General features: G+C 34.9%; 1 pseudogene across 1 annotated transcript; it reads right to left on the bottom strand.

Moving 5' to 3' along the window:
* Window positions 1–7,227: 7,227 nt before the first annotated feature.
* LOC311175816 (transcription initiation factor IIB-like) lies at window positions 7,228–8,286 on the bottom strand (annotated as a pseudogene). The gene has a single exon. The product of its transcript is annotated as a transcription initiation factor IIB-like (transcript).
* Window positions 8,287–9,928: the final 1,642 nt, after the last annotated feature.

Genomic DNA, 9,928 nt, shown 5'->3' with positions numbered 1-9,928 from the left:
TTTCTAAAATACCTTCCCAGATTACTGTACATTATGTTTTACTGGAAAGCATTCCTTTCTCAGAAATATTCACTCTTCCTAAATTCTTTGAGTTTGATCTTACTATTCCATTTGACTGAAGTGAATTCTAGCTTATGAATTTGGGGGTGGGTGGGGAGAAAGTCCAACCTATTCTTGACCATTCACGTCAAATGTTACCTTTTTATCTGATGCCCTTCTTGATATTCATAACATCTTTTGGCACTTCTTTTATGAAATAGATATTTTGGTTCATATATTTCTATTGGGTCATTTATCTTGTTTCCTTAATAAAGACTGTAAGCTCCTTAAGAGCAGGCATTAGTTCCTACTAGTTTTATGTTCCCTGCAATGCCAGTTCCCAGGATTGGCATATACTAGGTGCTCAATTAATATTTGTGGAATTAAATTAAATATGTAGGAATCCAAACTAATAAAAATGTAAATATATATAGAAAAATATTCAAGAAATCGCTGAAATTTGTACATCAGAATGTATAGAATAAAGAATTTATTGTTCCTACTGTATCATTTGTTTTATTATAAGATCAAATAATAGTATTTATGTTTATAGAATTGTCTTTGACATTTCTAATAAAGCATTAACAGGATGTTCCCAAGTACTCTGTTAGATAATAATAACAAATAATGGCAAACTCATTTTACAGATCAGGAAACTGCAGCAAAGAGATATTATAACTAACCTACTTAAGGTAACATGACTGGTAACAAAACAAGAACTAAAAACTGGGTTTTGTGTCATTTTTCACTATAATTTATTTTCTCCTAATCCTAGTATTTTTTTGTTTGCAGATTAATGTGAATTAATATGTTAGTGGAATTTAATTAATGACATTCTGTTTTACCTAAAGTTATAGAAAATATATATAATCTTCTGGAATCCTGAAAGATGGTGCAAAGATTAAAAAAACTTTAATACAAAAAAGGAATGTCAATAGTCAGAATATATTAGCATTTACAATCACATATACACACAATTGTATCAATATAGATATTGGTATATGTGTGTATCATATGTATATGAATGTTAACATTGACATAAATATATACAAACACACAGTGATATATATATGAAATTCATAGTGTGTGTATATATATATATACATGCCTATGATATATACATATACATACACACACATACAATATCTGATTGCAAATACTAGGCACATAATTATCTCTCCCAAACATCTCATGAGTTTAGAATAAAGGTTTTAGTGACTGTCTCTCAGAGGTCATACTTATCTCTTGGCAAGGAATCATGAATTCCTATTTCATATAGTAGCTCAAAGGAGAAAAATATTGAGAATATTATATATCTTTAACAAAATCAAAGCATGTTCATTTAGTTTGAAATTTTCTATAATATATTAGCATGATGTAAAGCTTTTATAACTACAACCAGACTGGACTGATGATTTCAGTATTATTTGCACACAGCTTCTGCACTTAAGTAAGTCAGATTCAGACACTTTGTGACACTTCACAATTTGGACCTAGAGTCACTTTGGAAATTCGACAAGAGACACATGGTACTTTAACGTCAGCCGTCATCTCCATTCATCCTCAGTACTGAATAGAATACAGTCTCAAGAGAAGAACTGTGAGCACCATTATGGTACAGTGAAATGTTCTGACACCAAAAAGTATGTTTTTTTCTTCTGAAACACTCACAATGAGAACCTGGTGTGACTCAGAGCTTTAAGTGTATGCAAGTGTACTGATGTTGCTAAAAAAAAATTGGCATGAATTAGCTAAAAAGAAAATCTATTTTTGTCATTTCTCCCCTCAAAAAGAATTCAGCTATTTACACTGAACATAAATACCAAAAATAGGATTCCTAGAATGTTAATTTTATATTGAAATGGAGGAAAGATGTTTCATAAATGTAGAATTTATATAAGTCAAAGTAGTAGGGGAAATTAATGTTTATATGAATTGACTAAGAAGAATGTAATGCTTCTTCATAAAAGATTTCCTAATTGCTATTTCTTTCAATGAATTTATTTTCTATATTTCAGGATGAGAGATTAGAAAAATATAGATTTTGCACATTGATAGAACAAAAGCAGTACCCTATGTAAAATGTAATTTCTTCTGTGGGAAAGGAAAATTGTGTTATTAAGGAATCTTGCTGAGGAGAACATTTCAGTCTTAAAATAAGTTTAATACAATTTTGTGTGTCAAATTTCACAGTTTTTTTTTTAATATTTACATTCCTTTTCTTAATTGTGATTTGTTGTATATTCAATGCTAAGGGGAAGGCAGACGGGCTGCCTTTATTATCTAAAGCATAGGTCCTACAACACAGTCTTGTTGATTTTATAACTCTTCTGCTTCCTTTATCATTTCTGTGTTCGTTACATCAAGCATACATTAGTTCAACAGATATCTGTAACATGCTATTAAGAGTTGGGCATGGTGCTTAAAATTGGGAATGAAATGTAAACAAGAGGAGAATATTGATTATTCTCAAGTTAATATCCATTTAAGTGGACTTTTGCATTTTTTTTTTAAGGTCATCTCTCAATCTCCTGGGTGGTAAACAGACTAGAACGAAACTTGAGAAAATATTTTTGGACATGCTTGCAGTAGTTTTATTATCAGTAAATATAAATAGTCACGACCCACATAGTATTTCTGTATGTGGTTTTGCATTGCAAATCTTAAAGAAATCACATTGAAAACAGGGTAACACTCTATTTCCACAGGTCATTCTTGTTTGGAAAAGCTTAGCAAAACAGTTCACTAGCCCAGCATTCATTTTATTTTTTTGTTAAAGATTTATTTATACAAGCACTACATACAGTCAGAAGTGTGGGAGGGTGAGAGGATTCACCAGAGTGGGAGCAGAACTGGCAGACTGACAAACACACTGCTGAGGGGAGCAGTGGGCGCGGCAGGAGAGGTCTAGTGCACCATGTAGAGTTCTTGCTTCCATTTTCACGGCTCATGATGAGCTCCCCTTCTTTTCTCCATCATCAGTTCGATGTCCTTAGAAGGCCGTTTCTTAGACCTAGTCTCATATTTTATGTTCTTGGATTCCTCTCACTGTACTTTTGTTGGGGGAGGGAATAGGGGAGACAGACAAGGGAAGGAGGGGGAGGGGAACACACAGGAAAGAGGAGTGAACATCACTGAACTACACCACTAAGGGGAGCAGTGGGCAAGAGGACAGGCCCCCTGCACCTTACGTGGGTTGGCTCCCTGGGCCAGGTATCGAACTCAGGCTGTAGCTGCAGTAGCACTGAGCCTTAACCCACTAGGGCGCTGGGGAGGCCCTTCTCACTACCTGTCTTTAAGGGCTACTAGTACTTCTGGAGGGAGCGCGTCTGCTTTAGGCAATGGTGAGGTGATGTAAATGCCTCATAAACTCGGCTTCCCCAGGTGTAGCCTGTGTCCTGAGAGGGCAGTGAGGGGTAAACAACGGGGCCTGGTGTCATGCTGAGTGAATCCACTTATTTTTTGAAGCTTTTGTATGGCCAAAATGGGGTGATCATAAGTGGAAGGAAGGTAGTAGCTCTAAGAAACAATGCTAAGAGGCTCTGTGAAGGTCAGTTGCTCAAAGAGCCCTCTTTTCTCTCGGTTTTGATATTTTGCAAACTTATTATTAAAAGTTATAAAGTAAATGTATTAAAAATTCTGAAGATGTAACATAAGCAAACTATCTTTTGTGGAGTTAGCTCTGGACTTAAATTTAAATTTAATTAAAAAAAAGAAATATACTTACCAGGAACTTAATGAAATCTGTGATGCTGTGCAGTCAATTGAGAAAGAAACTATATTGAAAGAGTCTTTGGTTAAATATGCCCATTTCTAAAGAAGCTATTACAAGCCTGACTTTCCTTGTCCTTAAGTAAAGTGATACTTATCTGATTAGCTATTGCAAGCAAACCTTCCAGAACTGAGTTGCAAGTATAATGGAAGAACAACCTAGAAATAAAATCATTGGATTTGGAGGACAATCTAAATTTTGTTTTAACTATATTCTGTGCCCAAACTGTAGAAATCGCTTTCAGATTTCAGATTGACTTTGTAAATGACAGCTTTCATAGTGACAATATGATTGAAGTGGTTTAATTTTTAGCAGTCTTTAATAATAAAATGTCTCTATTCAAAAATAATGTGTCACTTCTTAAAAGTGATGAATGTATGCATGCCTCTGTTCATCTATCCATTCATTTAACAACAAAACACAAGTTACTTTATGAGCCAAACATTGTTCTATGTGCTAATAATACAACATTGTATGTGCTAATAATACAACATTGTAAACAGACAAAATGTCTACCCTTATTGGGTTTATAGTCTAGTGGAGATAGGAATACAACCACCTCTACTACCACCGTAAACACCACCAAAGCAATTCAACTCTATTATATGTTAAGAGTGAAAATACTATGGGGGAAAAAAATGTATTGGGGTGGGAGGGAGAAGAAATTATTGGCATGATAGTCTTGTGATATTATTCATCCTTAATAGATCTGAGAATGACTTAGAAATAACCTGATATTGATCAATGATAAAGCAGACAAGAACGCGTCCACTCTATAAAGTTACCTAAAAATGTTTTTACCTGGGGCCTCCCCTGGTGGCGCAGGCAGTTGAGTGCCATGCTGTGAAGCTGTTCACAGCCTCTGCAGCGCCAGTTGGATCCCAGCCAGCTGGCGAGAGTCTCACATGGCGTGGCAGACCTCTCCTGCCTCACCTGCTGCTCCCCTCAGCAGTGTATTTCGTCAGTCTGCCTGTTCTGTTCCCTGCTCTGTCTCTGGTGAATCCTGTCACCCTCCCGCGCATCTGACCTGTACCCCAGTTCTTGTATAAATAAATAAATCTTTACAAAATAATAAAAATAAAAATGTTTTTACCTGACAACTTACCCTTTCTCTTTTCCCCATAATGGAAGTAGCAGAAGGAAAAAAAAAAAATGAAAATCAAGAACTTCACAAGTGTTACACTGATTAGAAACTAAATTGCTCTCAAATAATCTTAAAAAGCTAGAATTGATTTTTAATAAGTAACATTCAAATATATATCTAGATATTGAAATTCATGTTTCAAATGTAAAATACTGATATTTAAAAGTATGTGTTCCTATCTTATTGCATATATCTCTCTTCTGTGTTTCACATTTTATTTTAGAATGTGGATAAAAGAAGCCATTTTCAAACGATCACATTTTGACCATAGAAAATTCAGAGATACATTTAAGGATACATATTACTTGTGATGTGCCAAATACATTTAGAAAGAAGGAAATCAGCAAGACAAAAAACTAATTATTGCCTGTGTAAGACAAGTAGTTTAAGCATTTCTAGTTAACATTTAAATCATTAGCTTACATTCAGAATGTTTGTATCTTAAAATTTCTGTTAGTTATATGCAAAGACAGCAAACTAGTTGACCTCATTACATATTATTTACCATTCAAAGAAGGATATATAATGATTTTTGATGGTCTAAAAATAAACAGGATGCATATCAGGATATTGCATATTGGTGGAAACAGTATATTTAATTAAGTGATTATTTATATATATATGTATACTAATACTAACATGAAAAACTGATATTTTTAAATATAGTAATCATGTTAAAAATTAGATTTCATTCAGATGTTTTGCATAGATAATAATTTAATAAATATTTTAATAAATGGTGACCAATACTAAGAAACATCTTGAAATAATGACTATTTTGCATATTTTGCCTTATTTAATATGCAGAAAAATTCTATATTAAAAATTACTGCCATGACCTATTTAAAATAAGTTGTTTTTTTCTTTTTCTTTCTGAATTATTTCGCTGAGCATGATCCCTTCTAGCTCCATCCATGTTGCTGCAAACTGCATGTGTTTATCTTTTTTGGTTGCTGAGTAATACTCCATTGTGTATATGTGCCACATCTTCTTCATCCAGTTATCTATTTTTGGGCATTTGGGTTGTTTCCATAGCTTAGCTATTGTAAATAGTGCTGCTATAAACATAGGAATGCAGGTGCCCTTTGGAATTAATGTTTCTGAGTCATTTGGGTAAATACCTAGGAGTGGAATTGCTGGATCATATGGAAAAATACCGGATGGTCTCACTCATAGCAGGAATTTAGAAAACCTAAATAAGGGGCCAGGAAAAAGACTAATCAATACAAAGTAAAAATCAAAATCAACAAGCAACTATAAACTAGAGACACACCATGGGGGGGGGCAGGGGTGGAGCGAGAGGCGGGGAGAGGAAGGACTAGGGTCAAAATAAGGGGGGGTGCAGTTGTATGGGGAATATAACCAAAATGATAATGCGCACACTGTGCAAAAATGAAAAATGATATAAGACTGACATAAAATATCAATTAAAAAATAAGTTGTGTTAAGGTTCTACAGCTTGAGTATGCCTCTCAGCTCCACTATTACTAGCTATGTGACACTAATGTATTTTCTATATGCCTTAATCTTCCAATTTGTAAAATGAGGATAATAATATCTAGTTCACATGTTAATATGAGAATTAAAGGAATTAAAACATTAAAGTACTCTGCACAATATGTGCACATATTAAGTGCTCAGTATATGTTAACTGCTATGACTTGGTATTTAATGCCACAGGTAAAGAGCTTAAACTTAAAAGCTAATATGTGTGACCGGTTTGAAGTTGAACAAAGGCACAAAATCAGACTCTTACCTTTAAATCCTATATTTTTCCAAAGTTCTATGTGTCCTACTGTGTTTGGATGATTGAAAAGTTGAATTTCTGCAGAGGTAGAAAGAAAATCTGTGACCGTATGTCTCAGATAATAATTTAATAAATCTTTAATAAATGACAACCAATATTAAGAAAGATCTAGAAACCTTGTAAATTAAAATTCTATTTCCAAATATAATTTTGCTTGGGGATTTTCTCATTTCTTGTTTTTTCTCTTTTGTTTTGAAAATTTATATTCAAGAATTACATGATTTCAAATAGTTCCAAAATGGTTTCCTAGATAACTACTAAAGAAAGCAAATATAATAAGAAATTTAAATAATTAAATGTTTCACAAGTATGGATATACAGAATGCTAAGCAATTAATATTTAGCCTGGAATGTGTGCTATGTACCTTGTTTTTCCTCATTAAAGACTCAGTCTAGCACTTGGCATAGACTATGCACAACAGGCCGAGTTCAGTGTTCATAAATTTTGATATTAGTTGTCTAAATTTATAGCTGTGGTAGTTTGGCCACAGGGGGTATCAGATTTGAAATCTGCAGGAAATAGATCAGGGGCTTGAGGATGTATTAGTCTCATCAGCCACACCAGCAATATATCCAATTTCTTTCGGGGTCTGCTTCTCAGCTGATGCCTGGGAGGCCATGTAAATGGCTACTGCTGCCACAGATATCCCACTTTTTCCAGGAAACAAGTCCAGTTCCACTGCTTTATGGGCTGTATGTGTAGCTGCCATCTACACTTGTTTAGAAAGACAAAGTTTGGAACAAAACCTGGACATGAAGTACCCAGTTATAATCAAATCCACATGGGTGTCTAAAGCTTTCAAAATATGTTTAAACCATGTTCCAATTTTTTTCTTTAAAAATTTGTAATATGGCACATATTTCTTTAAATGTCCTAGGAACCCCTTCTTGTCTACAGGCAATATAGAGACAAGCAGAAGCTATGATCGTTAGCTCGTCCCTTCAGGCTCTTCTGTTCATACACTTGCTTGAATTTATTATGTGTTCTATCAACTCTATTTTGGGGGAAGTTGATTCTATCAGCCATGGTAGTGACTTCCTTGAATTCATTCATCATTGATCAGAACTACTCATTATTCTCCAATATTGGTACTTAGAATTGCTCAATTCATCAAAATTTGCGATCATGGTAGACAAATCTCGAGCTCTCCAAAGAGTATTCTGAGAATCTCCAACTCGAGATGGATCTTTTGGTGCTTTATCATTGTTGAAAGTTCTCCAGTCAGATCTCACATCAATAACACAGTCACCTACAACCAGACTACATTAAGGATATATATCCCCAGCTCTGTAGACTTCCAGTAAAATTGCACCTGGATGGTTTGGACAAAGTGAGTCTTGAGAGAGCATTCAAACAGCTGGTAGATGCCATCTCCACAGTCACTGCAATTTCAGCAACAAGCAACAGCAGACACGATGAGAAAATGAAGAGATTGTGACCCATTTCTTGATTTTAAAAACATGAGCTGATGAGATTTCTTTTTTTTTTTTGAAATGATGAGATTTCATCAGTTTCAGATACATCCGCCTTTATTATATTATCATGCAGTTTATTTTTAAGAGAATGGATTCAAAGATCTACTATTTTGATAGAAATAAAAACAAATTAAAAGCAATATTGTATGCATTGTGTTAATATTATTGTTTTCCTCATTCATAAATGAATGAACACTCAGCCCTAAAACTAGGCAGACATTGGTATAAAGTATAATTTTTTGCTTACTGAGGTTTCATTTCATTTATTGTACTTGTTTGTGCTGTGTTGCCATTAGTAAAGGCTTATCATTACTAGTAAGCTGTAGTGGCAGGATTGGGCACAGTGCAGGTTTTCCTGATCCAGCAGACCAGGGTAAAGGAGGAAGGAGTCCTGGAGCCCTCAGTGGCTTCTGTAGGTCTTTTATTTAGATTTACCAGGTATATGGCAGACAGGGGTGCTGGGGGGCCAGAAGGATGGCAGTCCTCCCAGCCCCCAGCAAATCCTCACTCTATCTGGGCTCTCTGGCATTCTCTCTGCTTCTCTTCTGCTTCTCGTTCTGCTTCTGCTGGTGTCCCCATGACGCCGCCCTTATAAACTGTCTCTCAGCCCAGGTGTACCTACTTCAGGTGCCCACCATCAGGCATACATTCAGGACCACAGGGTTCCCTCATCTATCCTAATGGCGGGAGGGCAGAAAAGCCTGATACTTTTTCCTTACCCTACATAAGCATTCTAACCTTCAAGGGGTATGACTGTTAAAGGAACATATGAGCAACATACAACTGCATTTCCACTTTCCATGGTTCTCTTTCACAGATGTAAGACACTCCTGAAATTTCTTTCTGATATATATTCCTTATCACTTTTAAAATTTTGATTTTACAAAGTTCTGGTTCACAAAACAGATAAAATATAATTCTGGAAAAATAGTGTCCACCCTTGGATGGTAAGATTTTTGTGTTTCTTAATGTCTTTTTCTCTAGTGATATCTTTGAAAGATGTCTACCTTAAAAGTCAAGTAAAGCTACTTTCCATAGTCTCACCAGTTTATCTGATGGGTAACCAAAGGCCTCTACCTCTGTCCTCTTAAATGTATAATGCTTCAACCCTCTGGAGTCCTTTTAGGTCATGAGAAGAAATAGTATTCTATTAAAATTCAGAGCATTAACTTATTTAAAAGCTATCACTTGAAGATTCTTATTAAAATCTTCAAAATATACCAGACTTGTTTAATGAGCACACTCACGCTCTCTTCTCTCTTTCTCTGGCACAGGGAGGTAAGGAAGAGTCATAATTTTAACTTTATTAGATGCCAAAATATATCTCTAGCTCTTATCTTTAAACTTTGTTCCAATCTATATCTCCAGACTAAACACTCAAACTCTTGGATATATTTCAACTCCTACTTTTTTAACTCATTAACTCTCTAGAATCAGTTAGTAAACTCTATCAATTTGTTCTTCTCATCCTTTTGCACTAATTAACATACCCTTTGCTTTCTTAACATGAAAAGCAAATGAGAGTTTTAGAACAGATTTGCCTCACTCTGCTTCAACACAGGGAAAAGTGTCCATACAGAGGCATGCAATGCAAAGACCTCAGGTGGAGGTCTGTTGAAAGAGGTAGTTCAGGCTAAAAGAATTTCCAAAATCTAGGGAAACACAAAGTGAGTGTCTTCTCAGTAAGCCA

This window comes from Talpa europaea (genome assembly GCF_964194135.1).
Source record: "Talpa europaea genome assembly, chromosome: 8".
NCBI classification, from domain to species: domain Eukaryota; kingdom Metazoa; phylum Chordata; class Mammalia; order Eulipotyphla; family Talpidae; genus Talpa; species Talpa europaea.
The sequence above is the reverse complement of the archived record's forward strand: the minus strand, read 5'-3'. Positions and strand labels throughout refer to the sequence as shown.